The sequence below is a fragment of the Triticum urartu genome, chromosome 1A, assembly GCF_056163025.1.
Source record: "Triticum urartu cultivar PI428250 chromosome 1A, HENAU_Tu73, whole genome shotgun sequence".
Taxonomy (NCBI): domain Eukaryota; kingdom Viridiplantae; phylum Streptophyta; class Magnoliopsida; order Poales; family Poaceae; genus Triticum; species Triticum urartu.
In genome coordinates this window covers 444,383,072-444,395,246 of record NC_141873.1, presented here as the reverse complement: position 1 = coordinate 444,395,246, position 12,175 = coordinate 444,383,072, and positions in this window count along the sequence as shown.

Genomic DNA, 12,175 nt, shown 5'->3' with positions numbered 1-12,175 from the left:
ATAGGAGGCATGCTATCATCATAATAAATTTTCTTATCGAAAGTAGAAGGAATCAAAGGATCATATTCATTAAGCAAAGCATCCTCAAGCTTAGGACAAGCATTATTTTCAGCAAATAAATCTTCAAACATTTCATACTCATCAAACATAGCATCCCCAAGCTTGTGGTTTTGCATATCATCATAATCATTCTTATCAATAGCATGAATGGCACCAATAGTATAGCAAACATTATTATCATATTCTTCCAAGCAAGTGCTAAAAATATTTTCAAGATCATAATTGATATCGTTGTCTTCCCAATCATAATCATCACAATAAGCAATAGGCATAACAAAATCATCATCAATATCATCATCCTCCATCAACATATTTGATTCACTTTCATGAGGCACGATGGTGATGGGAGCAACATTATTTGGGAGAGATACCTTTTTACCTCTATTCTTTCTTCTTTTCTTCTTCTTCACCACACCATGTGTGGGTTTAATTAATTCTTTCAAGCTTCTTGTTGAAGATATTGATTGGATAGGAAGCTCCTCCTCGTTACCTGATTCATCCTAATAAACACTAGAAGGGTATTGGGAAATATTTTCCCTCTCATTAGTACTCCCTTCATATTCCATTTGTTTTCTTGACTTTAGATATTTTTCAATATAAGTATTCTCAATGCAATTTACCATACAAAACATATAAATTTCTTTTAGATCAAAATCAAGGAACCTCTCGAGATTTGGAAACCCTTAGTTATATGTTTCATTTCTTCATACCCCAAAAGAAGACTAATCTCTTTATGATGCTCAGGGGTAATCAAGTTATCACAATTTTTGGATACGATTTGATCATGAAACAATTTGCATTGGAGATTTAAATGACCACGTTCATTGCAAAATTCACAAGGATGGCGAAAAAAATTTCATTTTTCAGCACAATCATCTAGCCTCTCTTGCAACCTTTTTGTTTCTAAATATTTATGCTTCTTACAAAATCCATCTTCCCTTTTTGGTGTGCAAAGGCACTCCCAATTCACTCCGCAAAAAGTGACATGCTTATAAGAAACATTTTTGTCATGACTTGTGCAATCATCACTAGCATTTTGGATATTCAAAGAATTCATACTAACAACATTGCAATCATGCTCATCATTCAAATATTTTGGGCCAAGCATTTTATTGACTTCTTATTCTAACAATTGAGCACAACTTTCCGATCCATCATTTTCAATAAAGATATTATAAAGATGATCAATAATATGATGCAACCTAAATTCCATTTTTATGCAGTTTTCTTTTATAAACCAAACTAGTGATAAAACAAGAAACTAAAAGATTCAATTGCAAGATATAAAGATATACCTTCAAGCACTCACCTCCCCGGCAACGGCGCCATAAAAGAGCTTGATGTCTACTACGCAACTTTATTCTTGTAGACACATATTGGGCCTCCAAGCGTAGAGTTATGTAGGACAATAGCAATTTTCCCTCAAGTGGATGACCTAAGGTTTATCAATCCGTGAGAGGTGTAGGATGAAGGTGGTCTCTCTCAAACGATCCTGCAACCAAATACAAGAAATCTCTTGTGTCCCCAACACACCCAATACAATGGCAAATTGTACTGGTGCACTAGTTCGACGAATAGATGGTGATAAAAGTGTAATATTGATGATAAAAATATATATTTATAATCTGAATAAATAAAACAGCAAGGTAGCAAATAGTAAACGGGCACAAAACGGTATTGCAATGCTTAAAAACAAGGCCTAGGGTCCGTACTTTCACTAGTGCAATCTCTCAACAATGCTAACATAGTTGGATCATATGATTATCCCTCAAAGTGTAACGAAAAATCACTCCCGAGTTCCTATTAGCGGAGAACAAAAGATAGGAATTGTTTGTAGGGTACTAAACCACCTCAAAGCTATTCTTTCCGTTCGATCTATTCAAGAGTACATACTAAAATAACACAAAGCTATTTTTTCCGTTCGATCTATCCTAGAGTCCGTACTAAGATAACACCAAAGCAAGTCCATATTCATAATACTCAATCCACACAAAGAACTATAAAGTGACCACAAAGTTTCTATCGGAGAAAAGATAATAAAAATGTGCATCAACCCCTATGCATAGATTACCCCAATATCACCACGGAAATCCGCAAGTTGAGTGCCATAACGCATATCAAGTGAATCAACAAGATACCCCATTGTCACCTCAAGTATTCATATCGCAAGACATACATCATGTGTTCTCAAATCTGAACATTCAATCCGACATGATAAAACTTCAAAGGGTAAAGATTCAATTCATCACAACAAGAGTATAGAGGGGAGAAACATCATATGATCCATCTATATTAACAAAGCCCATGATATAGATCACGAGAGAGAGAGAGAGATGAATCACATAGCTACTGGTACAAACCCTCAGCCCCGAGGGTGGACTACTCCCTCCTCATCGTGGTGGCCGTCGGGATGATGAAGATGGCCACCAGAGATGATTCCCCCATCCGGCAGGGTGCCGGAACGGGTCTAGATTGGTTTTTGGTGGCTTCAGAGCCCTGCGGTGGCGGAACTTCTGATCTAGGTTAACCTCGAAGGGTTTCGGGATATTTGGGAATTTATAGTGCAAATAGGAGGTGCGGGACGCCATCGAGGTGGGCACAACCCACCTGGGCGCGCCAGGGGGCCCTGGCGCGCCCTGGTGGGTTGTGCCCCCCTCGGGGCACCCCCAAGTGCAGCTCTGACCCATTAGGTTCCTTTTGATCCCAAAAAATCTTCGTAAAGTTTCACGGTATTTGGACTCCGTTTGATATTGATTTTCTGCAATGTAAAAAACAAGCAAAAAACAACAACTGACACTGGGCACTAGGTCAATAGGTTAGTCCCAAAAAATGATATAAAGTTGCTATAAAATGATTGTAAAACACCCAAGAATGATAAAATAACAGTATAAATACTTCATAAATTATAGATGCGTTGGAGACGTATCATTCCCCAAGCCGACCCAAGGCTTGATAGGGTCCAACCATTCAGCCCAAAGCCAACAGATGTGAAGAGTAGTAGCAATTTTTTCCAGATTTAGAATCCCCAGGCCACCTTGTATTTTGGATTTGCAAACCTGCTCCCAGTTGATCTTGCATTTACCACCAATGACCTTGTCACAACCAGCCCAGAGGGAGGCACGACGTAGCAAATCAATCTTATTCATCACCTCAATCAGAGGATTTAGCGTTGTCATGTATATGGCAATGGCCGTGATGACCGACTTGACTAAAATAGCCCTGCCCGGTGATTCCACATGTTTGCCAATCCAGGGAATGAGTTGGGCAGCGATATTGTCCTCAAGGGGTTGGAAGTGAATTATTTTCAATCTTTTGACCGACAAAGGCAACCCAAGGTATTTCATAGGGAAGGATGAGCAGTTCGCCGGAAAAGAGTGAAGGATATCATAAAGGTGCACAACGGATATGGGCAACCAAGCTTTTAGAATAATTTGTGACCAGACCAGTGACCTCTCCGAAGCGCGCAAGGGAGTCCCGAAGAATTCTACCTCAGCTTTAATGGGTGCAAGGAAACCAGTGGCATCATCCGCGTAAAGACAGGCTCTAACAGCCATCGCATTTCTGCCAAGGGTTTGCAACTTGCCTTGCTCGGTGGCCTTCTAAAGAATATAATGGAGAGGATCGATGGCAAACACAAGTAGGAGAGGGGTCAATGGATCTCTTTGCCTAAGATCTTGGCCCGGCTTGATGGGGCAAACAGTGTTGGGGAACGTAGCAGAATTTTAAAATTTTCTACGCATCACCAAGATCAATCTATGGAGTCATCTAGCAACGAGGGAGAGAGGAGTGCATCTACATACCCTTGTAGATCGCGCGCAGAAGCGTTCAAGAGAATGGGGTTGATGGAGTCGTACTCGACGTGATCCAAATCACCGATGACCAAGTGCCGAACGGACAACACCTCCGCATTCAACACACGTACGGTTGGGAGACGTCTCCTCCTTCTTGATCCAGCAAGGGGGAAGGAGAGGTTGATGAAGATCCAGCAGCACGACGGCGTGGTGGTGGAAGCAACGGTGATCTCGGCAGGGCTTCGCCAAGCGCAGGGAGACGGAGGAGTGTCACGGGAGGGAGAGGGAGAGGCCAGGGGCTTGGGTGCGCAGCCCTCCCTCCCCCCACTATATATAGGGTGCCTAGGGGGGGCGCCGGCCCTAGGAGATCCAATCTCCTAGGGGGGCGGCGGCCAAGGGGGTGCCTTGCCCCCCAAGGCAAGGGTGGCGCCCCCACCCCTAGGGTTTCTAACCCTAGGCGCAGGGGGAGGCCCAAGGGGGGGCGCACCAGCCCACTAGGGGCTTGTTCCCCTCCCACTTCATCCCATGGGGCCCTCCGGGATAGGTGGCCCCACCCGGTGGACCCCCGGGACCCTTCCGGTGGTCCCGGTACAATATCGGTGACCCCTGAAACCTTCTCGATGGCCGAAACTGGACTTCCTATATATGAATCTTTACCTCCGGACCATTCCGGAACTCCTCGTGACGTCCGGGATCTCATCCGGGACTCCGAACAACTTTCGTGTTACCGTGTGCTAATATCTCTACAACCCTAGCGTCACCGAACCTTAAGTGTGTAGACCCTACGGGTTCGGGAGACATGCAGACATGACCGAGAAGCCTCTCCGGTCAATAACCAACAGCAGGATCTGGATACCCATGTTGGCTCCCACATGCTCCACGATGATCTCATCGGATGAACCACGATGTCGAGGATTCAATCAATCCGTATACAACTCCCTTTGTCAATCGGTACGTTACTTGCCCGAGACTCGATCGTCGGTATCCCAATACCTTGTTCAGTCTCGTTACCGGCAAGTCACTTTACTCGTACCATAATGCATGATCCCGTGATCAACCACTTGATCACATTGAGCTCATTATGATGATGCATTACCAAGTGGGCCCAGAAATACCTCTCCGTCATACGGAGTGACAAATCCCAGTCTCGATTCATGCCAACCCAACAGACACTTTCGGAGATACCTGTAATGTACCTTTATAGTCACCCAGTTACGTTGTGACGTTTGGCACACCCAAGGCACTCCTACGGTATCCGGGAGTTGCACAATCTCATGGTCTAAGGAAATGATACTTAACATTCAGAAAAGCTACAGCAAACGAACTACACGATCTTTGAGCTAAGCTTAGGATTGGGTCTTGTCCATCACATCATTCTCCTAATGATGTGATCCCGTTATCAATGACATCCAATCTCCATAGTCAGGAAACCATGACTATCTTTTGATCAACGAGCTAGTCAACTAGAGGCTCACTAGGGATGTGTTGTGGTCTATGTATTCACACATGTATTACGATTTCCGGATAACACAATTATAGCATGAACAATAGACAATTATCATGAACAAATAAATATAATAATAACCATTTTATTATTGCCTCTAGGGCATATTTCCAACAGTCTCCCACTTGCACTAGAGTCAATATTCTAGTTACATTGTGATGAATCGAACACCCATGCAGTTCTGGTGTTGATCATGTTTTGCTCTAGGGAGAGGTTTAGTCAACGGATCTGCTACATTCAGGTCCGTATGTACTTTACAAATCTCTATGTCTCCATTTTGAACACTTTCACGAATGGAGTTGAAGCGACGCTTGATATGCCTGGTCTTCCTGTGAAACCTGGGCTCCTTGGCAAGGGCAATAGCTCCAGTGTTGTCACAGAAGAGAGTCATCAGGCCCGACGCATTGGGTATGACTCCTAGGTCGGTAATGAACTCCTTCACCCAGACTGCTTCTTGTGCTGCCTCCGAGGCTGCCATGTACTCCGCTTCACATGTAGATCCCGCCACAATGCTTTGCTTGCAACTGCACCAGCTTACTGCCCCACCATTCAAAATATACACATATCCGGTTTGTGACTTAGAGTCATCCAGATCTGTGTCGAAGCTAGCATCGACGTAACCCTTTACAATAAGCTCTTCGTCACCTCCATAAACGAGAAACATTTCCTTGGTCCTTTTCAGGTACTTCAGGATATTCTTGACCGCTGTCCAGTGTTCCATGCCGGGATTACTTTGGTACCTTCCTACCAAACTTACGGCAAGGTTTACATCAGGTCTGGTACACAGCATAGCATACATGATAGACCCTATGGCCGAGGCATAGGGGACGACACTCATCTTTTCTCTATCTTCTGCCGTGGTCGGGCATTGAGCCGTGCTCAATCTCGTACCTTGCAATACAGGCAAGAACCCCTTCTTTGACTGATCCATTTTGAACTTCTTCAATATCTTGTCAAGGTACGTACTCTGTGAAAGACCAATGAGGCGTCTCGATCTATCTCTATAGATCTTGATGCCTAATATATAAGCAGCTTCTCCAAGGTCCTTCATTGAAAAACACTTGTTCAAGTAGGATTTTATGCTTTCCAAGAATTCTATATCATTTCCCATCAATAGTATGTCATCCACATACAATATGAGAAATGCTACAGAGCTCCCACTCACTTTCTTGTAAATGCAGGCTTCTCCATAAGTCTGCATAAACCCAAACGCTTTGATCATCTCATCAAAGCGAATGTTCCAACTCCAAGATGATTGCACCAGCCCATAAATCGAGCGTTGGAGCTTGTACACCTTGTCAGCATTCTTAGGATCGACAAAACCTTCCGGCTGCATCATATACAATTCTTCCTTAAGGAAACCATTAAGGAATGCCGTTTTGACGTCCATTTTCCATATCTCATAATCATAGAATGCGGCAATTGCTAACATGATTCGGACGAACTTCAGCTTCGCTACGGGTGAGAAAGTCTCATCGTAGTCAACCCCTTGAACTTGTCGATAACCCTTAGCGACAAGCCGAGCTTTATAGATGGTCACATTACCATCCACGTCTGTCTTCTTATTAAAGATCATTTATTTTCTATGGCTCGCCGATCAACGGGCAAGTCAGTCAAAGTCCATACTTCGTTTTCATACATGGATCTTATCTCGGATTTCATGGCTTCTAGCCATTTGTCGGAATCCGGGCCCGCCATCGCTTCTTCATAGTTCGAAGGTTCACCGTTGTCTAACAACATGATTTCCAAGACAGGGTTGCCGTACCACTCTGGTGCGGAAAGTGTCCTTGTGGACCTATGAAGTTCAGTAGCAACTTGATCTGAAGTTTCATGATCATCATCAACTTCCTCTCTAGTCGGTGCAGGCACCTCAGGAACATTTTCTTGAGCTGCGCCACTTACCGGTTCAAGAGGTAATGCTTCATCAAGTTCTACCTTCCTCCCACTTATTTCTTTCGAGAGAAACTCTTTCTCTAGAAAGGACCCATTCTTGGCAACAAAGATCTTGCCTTCGGATCTGAGGTAGAAGGTATACCCAACAGTTTCTTTAGGGTATCCTATGAAGACGCATTTTTCTGACTTGGGTTCGAGCTTTTCAGGTTGAAGTTTCTTGACATAAGCATCCCATCCCCAAACTTTTAGAAACGACAGCTTAGGTTTCTTCCCAAACCATAATTCATACGGTGTCATCTCAATGGATTTCGACGGAGCCCTATTTAAAGTGAATGTGGCAGTCTCTAAAGCATAGCCCCAAAATGACAGCGGTAAATCGGTAAGAGACATCATAGATCGCACCATATCCAATAGAGTGCGATTACGACGTTCGGACACACCATTACGCTGAGGTGTTCCAGGCGGCGTGAGTTGTGAAACTATTCCACATTTTCTTAAGTGTGTGCCAAATTCATGACTCAAGTATTCTCCCCCACGATCTGATCGCAAGAACTTGATTTTCCTGTCACGTTGATTCTCAACCTCACTCTGAAATTCCTTGAACTTTTCAAAGGTCTCAGACTTGTGTTTCATTAAGTAGACATACCCATATCTACTCAAGTCATCAGTGAGGGTGAGAACATAACGATAGCCACCGCGAGCCTCAACACTCATTGGACCGCACACATCAGTATGTATGATTTCCAATAAGTTGGTTGCTCGCTCCATTGTTCCTGAGAACGGAGTCTTGGTCATTTTACCCATGAGGCATGGTTCGCACGTGTCAAATGATTCGTAATCAAGAGACTCTAAAAGTCCATCTGCATGGAGCTTCTTCACGCGTTTGACACCTATGTGACCAAGGCGGCAGTGCCACAAGTATGTGGGACTATCATTATCAACCTTACATCTTTTGGTATTCACACTATGAATATGTGTAGCATTACGCTTGAGATTCATTAAGAATAAACCATTCACCATCGGAGCATGACCATAAAACATATCTCTCATATAAATAGAACAACCATTATTCTCGAATTTAAATGAGTAGCCATCTCGTATTAAACGAGATCCTGATACAATGTTCATGCTCAAAGCTAGCACTAAATAACAATCATTGAGGTTTAAAACTAGTTCCGTAGGTAAATGTAGAGGTAGCGTGCCGACGACGATCACATCGACCTTGGAACCATTCCCGACGCGCATCGTCACCTCGTCCTTCGCCAGTCTCCGTTTATTCCGCAGCTCCTGCTTTGAGTTACAAATGTGAGCAACCGCATCGGTATCAAATACCCAGGAGCTACTACGAGTACTGGTAAGGTACACATCAATTACATGTATATCACATATACCTTTCGTGATGCCGGCCTTCTTGTCCGCTAAGTATTTGGGGCAGTTCCGCTTCCAGTGACCACTTCCCTTGCAATAAAAGCACTCAGTCTCGGGCTTGGGTCCATTCTTTGGCTTCTTCCCGGCAGCTTGCTTACCGGGCGTGGCAACTCCCTTGCCGTCCTTCTTGAAGTTCTTCTTACCCTTGCCTTTCTTGAACTTAGTGGTTTTATTCACCATCAACACTTGATGTTCCTTTTTGACTTCTACCTCTGCCGATTTCAGCATTGCAAATACTTCAGGAATGGTCTTTTCCATCCCCTGCATATTGAAGTTCATCACAAAGCTCTTGTAGCTCGGTGGAAGCAACTGAAGGATTCTGTCAATGACCACGTCATCCGGGAGATTAACTCCTAGCTGAGTCAAGCGGTTATGCAACCCAGACATTTTGAGTATGTGCTCACTGACAGAACTATTTTCCTCCATCTTATAGCTGAAGAACTTGTCGGAGACTTCATATCTCTCGACCCGGGCATGAGCTTGAAAAACCATTTTCAGCTCTTCGAACATCTCATATGCTCCGTGTCTCTCAAAACGCTTTTGGAGCCCCGGTTCTAAGTTGTAAAGCATGCCGCACTGAACGAGGGAGTAATCATCAGCACGTGTCTGCCAAGCGTTCATAACATCTTGGTTCTGTGGGACGGGTGCGTCACCTAGCAGTGCTTCTAGGACATAATCTTTCTTGGCAGCTATGAGGATGATCCTCAGGTTCCGGACCCAGTCCATATAGTTGCTGCCATCGTCTTTCAGCTTGGTTTTCTCTAGGAACGCGTTGAAGTTGAGGACAACGTGGGCCATTTGATCTACAAGACATATTGTAAAGATTTTAGACTAAGTTCATGATAATTAAGTTCATCTAATCAAATTATTCAATGAACTCCCACTCAGATAGACATCCCTCCAGTCATCTAAGTATAACATGATCCGAGTTAACTAGGCCGTGTCCGATCATCACGTGAGACGGACTAGTCAACATCGGTGAACATCTTCATGTTGATCGTATCTTCTATACGACTCATGCTCGACCTTTCGGTCTTCTGTGTTCCGAGGCCATGTCTATACATGCTAGGCTCGTCAAGTCAACCTAAGTGTATTGCGTGTGTAAATCTGGCTTACACCCATTGTATTCGAACGTTAGAATCTATCACACCCGATCATCACGTGGTGCTTCGAAACAACGAACCTTCGCAATGGTGCACAGTTAGGGGGAACACTTTCTTGAAATTATTACGAGGGATCATCTTATTTAAGCTACCGTCGTTCTAAGCAAATAAGATGTAAAACATGATAAACATCACATGCAATCAAATAGTGACATGATATGGCCAATATCATTTGCTCCTTTGATCTCCATCTTCGGGGCTCCATGATCATCGTTGTCACCGGCATGACACCATGATCTCCATCATCGTGTCTTCTTGAAGTTGTCTCGTCATCTATTACTTCTACTACTATGTCTAACGCTTTAGCAATAAAGTAAAGTAATTACATGACGTTTATGTTGACACGCAGGTCATAAATAAATAAAGACAACTCCTATGGCTCCTGCGGTTGTCATACTCATCGACATGCAAGTCGTGATTCCTATTACAAGAACATGATCAATCTCATACATCACATATATCATTCATCATTCATCACAACCGTTGGCCATATCACATCACAAAACACTTGCTGCAAAAACAAGTTAGACGTCCTCTAATTGTTGTTGCAAGTTTTTACGTGGCTGCTCTAGGTTTCTAGCAAAAATGTTTCTTACCTACGCCAACACCACAACGTGAATTGCCAATTTCTATTTACCCTTCATAAGGACCCTGTTCATCGAATCCGATCCGACTAAAGTGGGAGAGACAGACACCCGCCAGCCACCTTATGCAACTAGTGCATGTCAGTCGGTGGAACCGGTCTCACGTAAGCGTACGTGTAAGGTTGGTCCGGGCCGCTTCATCCCACGATGCCGTCGAATCAAGATAAGACTAGTAACGACAAGCAAATTGACAATATCGACGCCCACAACCACTTTGTGTTCTACTCGTGCATAGTAACTACGCATAGACCTAGCTCATGATGCCACTATTGGGGAACGTAGCAGAATTTTAAAATTTTCTACGCATCACCAAGATCAATCTATGGAGTCATCTAGCAACGAGGGAGAGAGGAGTGCATCTACATACCCTTGTAGATCGCGCGCGGAAGCGTTCAAGAGAACGGGGTTGATGGAGTCATACTCGACGTGATCCAAATCACCGATGACCAAGTGCCGAACGGACAGCACCTCCGCGTTCAACACACGTACGGTTGGGAGACGTCTCCTCCTTCTTGATCCAGCAAGGGGGAAGGAGAGGTTGATGAAGATCCAGCAGCACGACGGCGTGGTGGTGGAAGCAACGGTGATCTCGGCAAGGCTTCGCCAAGCGCAGGGAGACGGAGGAGTGTCACGGGAGGGAGAGGAAGAGGCCAGGGGCTTGCGTGCGCAACCCTCCCTCCCCCCACTATATATAGGGTGCCTAGGGGGGGCGCCGGCCCTAGGAGATCCAATCTCCTAGGGGGGCGGCGGCCAAGGGGGTGCCTTGCCCCCCAAGGCAAGGGTGGCGCCCCCACCCCTAGGGTTTCTAACCCTAGGCGCAGGGGGAGGCCCAAGGGGGGCGCACCAGCCCACTAGGGGCTGGTTCCCCTCCCACTTCAGCCCATGGAGCCTTCCGGGATAGGTGGCCCCACCCGGTGGACCCCCGGGACCCTTCCGGTGGTCCCGGTACAATACCGGTGACCCCTGAAACCTTCCCGATGGCCGAAACTAGACTTCCTATATATGAATCTTTACCTCCAGACCATTCCGGAACTCCTCGTGACGTCCGGGATCTCATCCGGGACTCCGAACAACTTTCGGGTTACCGTGTGCTAATATCTCTACAAGCCTAGCGTCACCGAACCTTAAGTGTGTAGACCCTACGGGTTCGGGAGACATGCAGACATGACCGAGAAGCCTCTCCGGTCAATAACCAACAGCGGGATCTGGATACCCATGTTGGCTCCCACATGCTCCACGATGATCTCATCGGATGAACCACGATGTCGAGGATTCAATCAATCCGTATACAATTCCCTTTGTCAATCGGTACGTTACTTGCCCGAGACTCGATCGTCGGTATCCCAATACCTTGTTCAGTCTTGTTACCGGCAAGTCACTTTACTCGTACCGTAATGCATGATCCCGTGATCAACCACTTGATCACATTGAGCTCATTATGATGATGCATTACCGAGTGGGCCAGAGATACCTCTCCGTCATACGGAGTGACAAATCCCAGTCTCGATTCGTGCCAACCCAACAGACACTTTCGAAGATACCTGTAATGTACCTTTATAGTCACCCAGTTACGTTGTGACGTTTGGCACACCCAAGGCACTCCTACGGTATCCGGGAGTTGCACAATCTCATGGTCTAAGGAAATGATACTTGACATTCAGAAAAGCTACAGCAAACGAACTACACGATCTT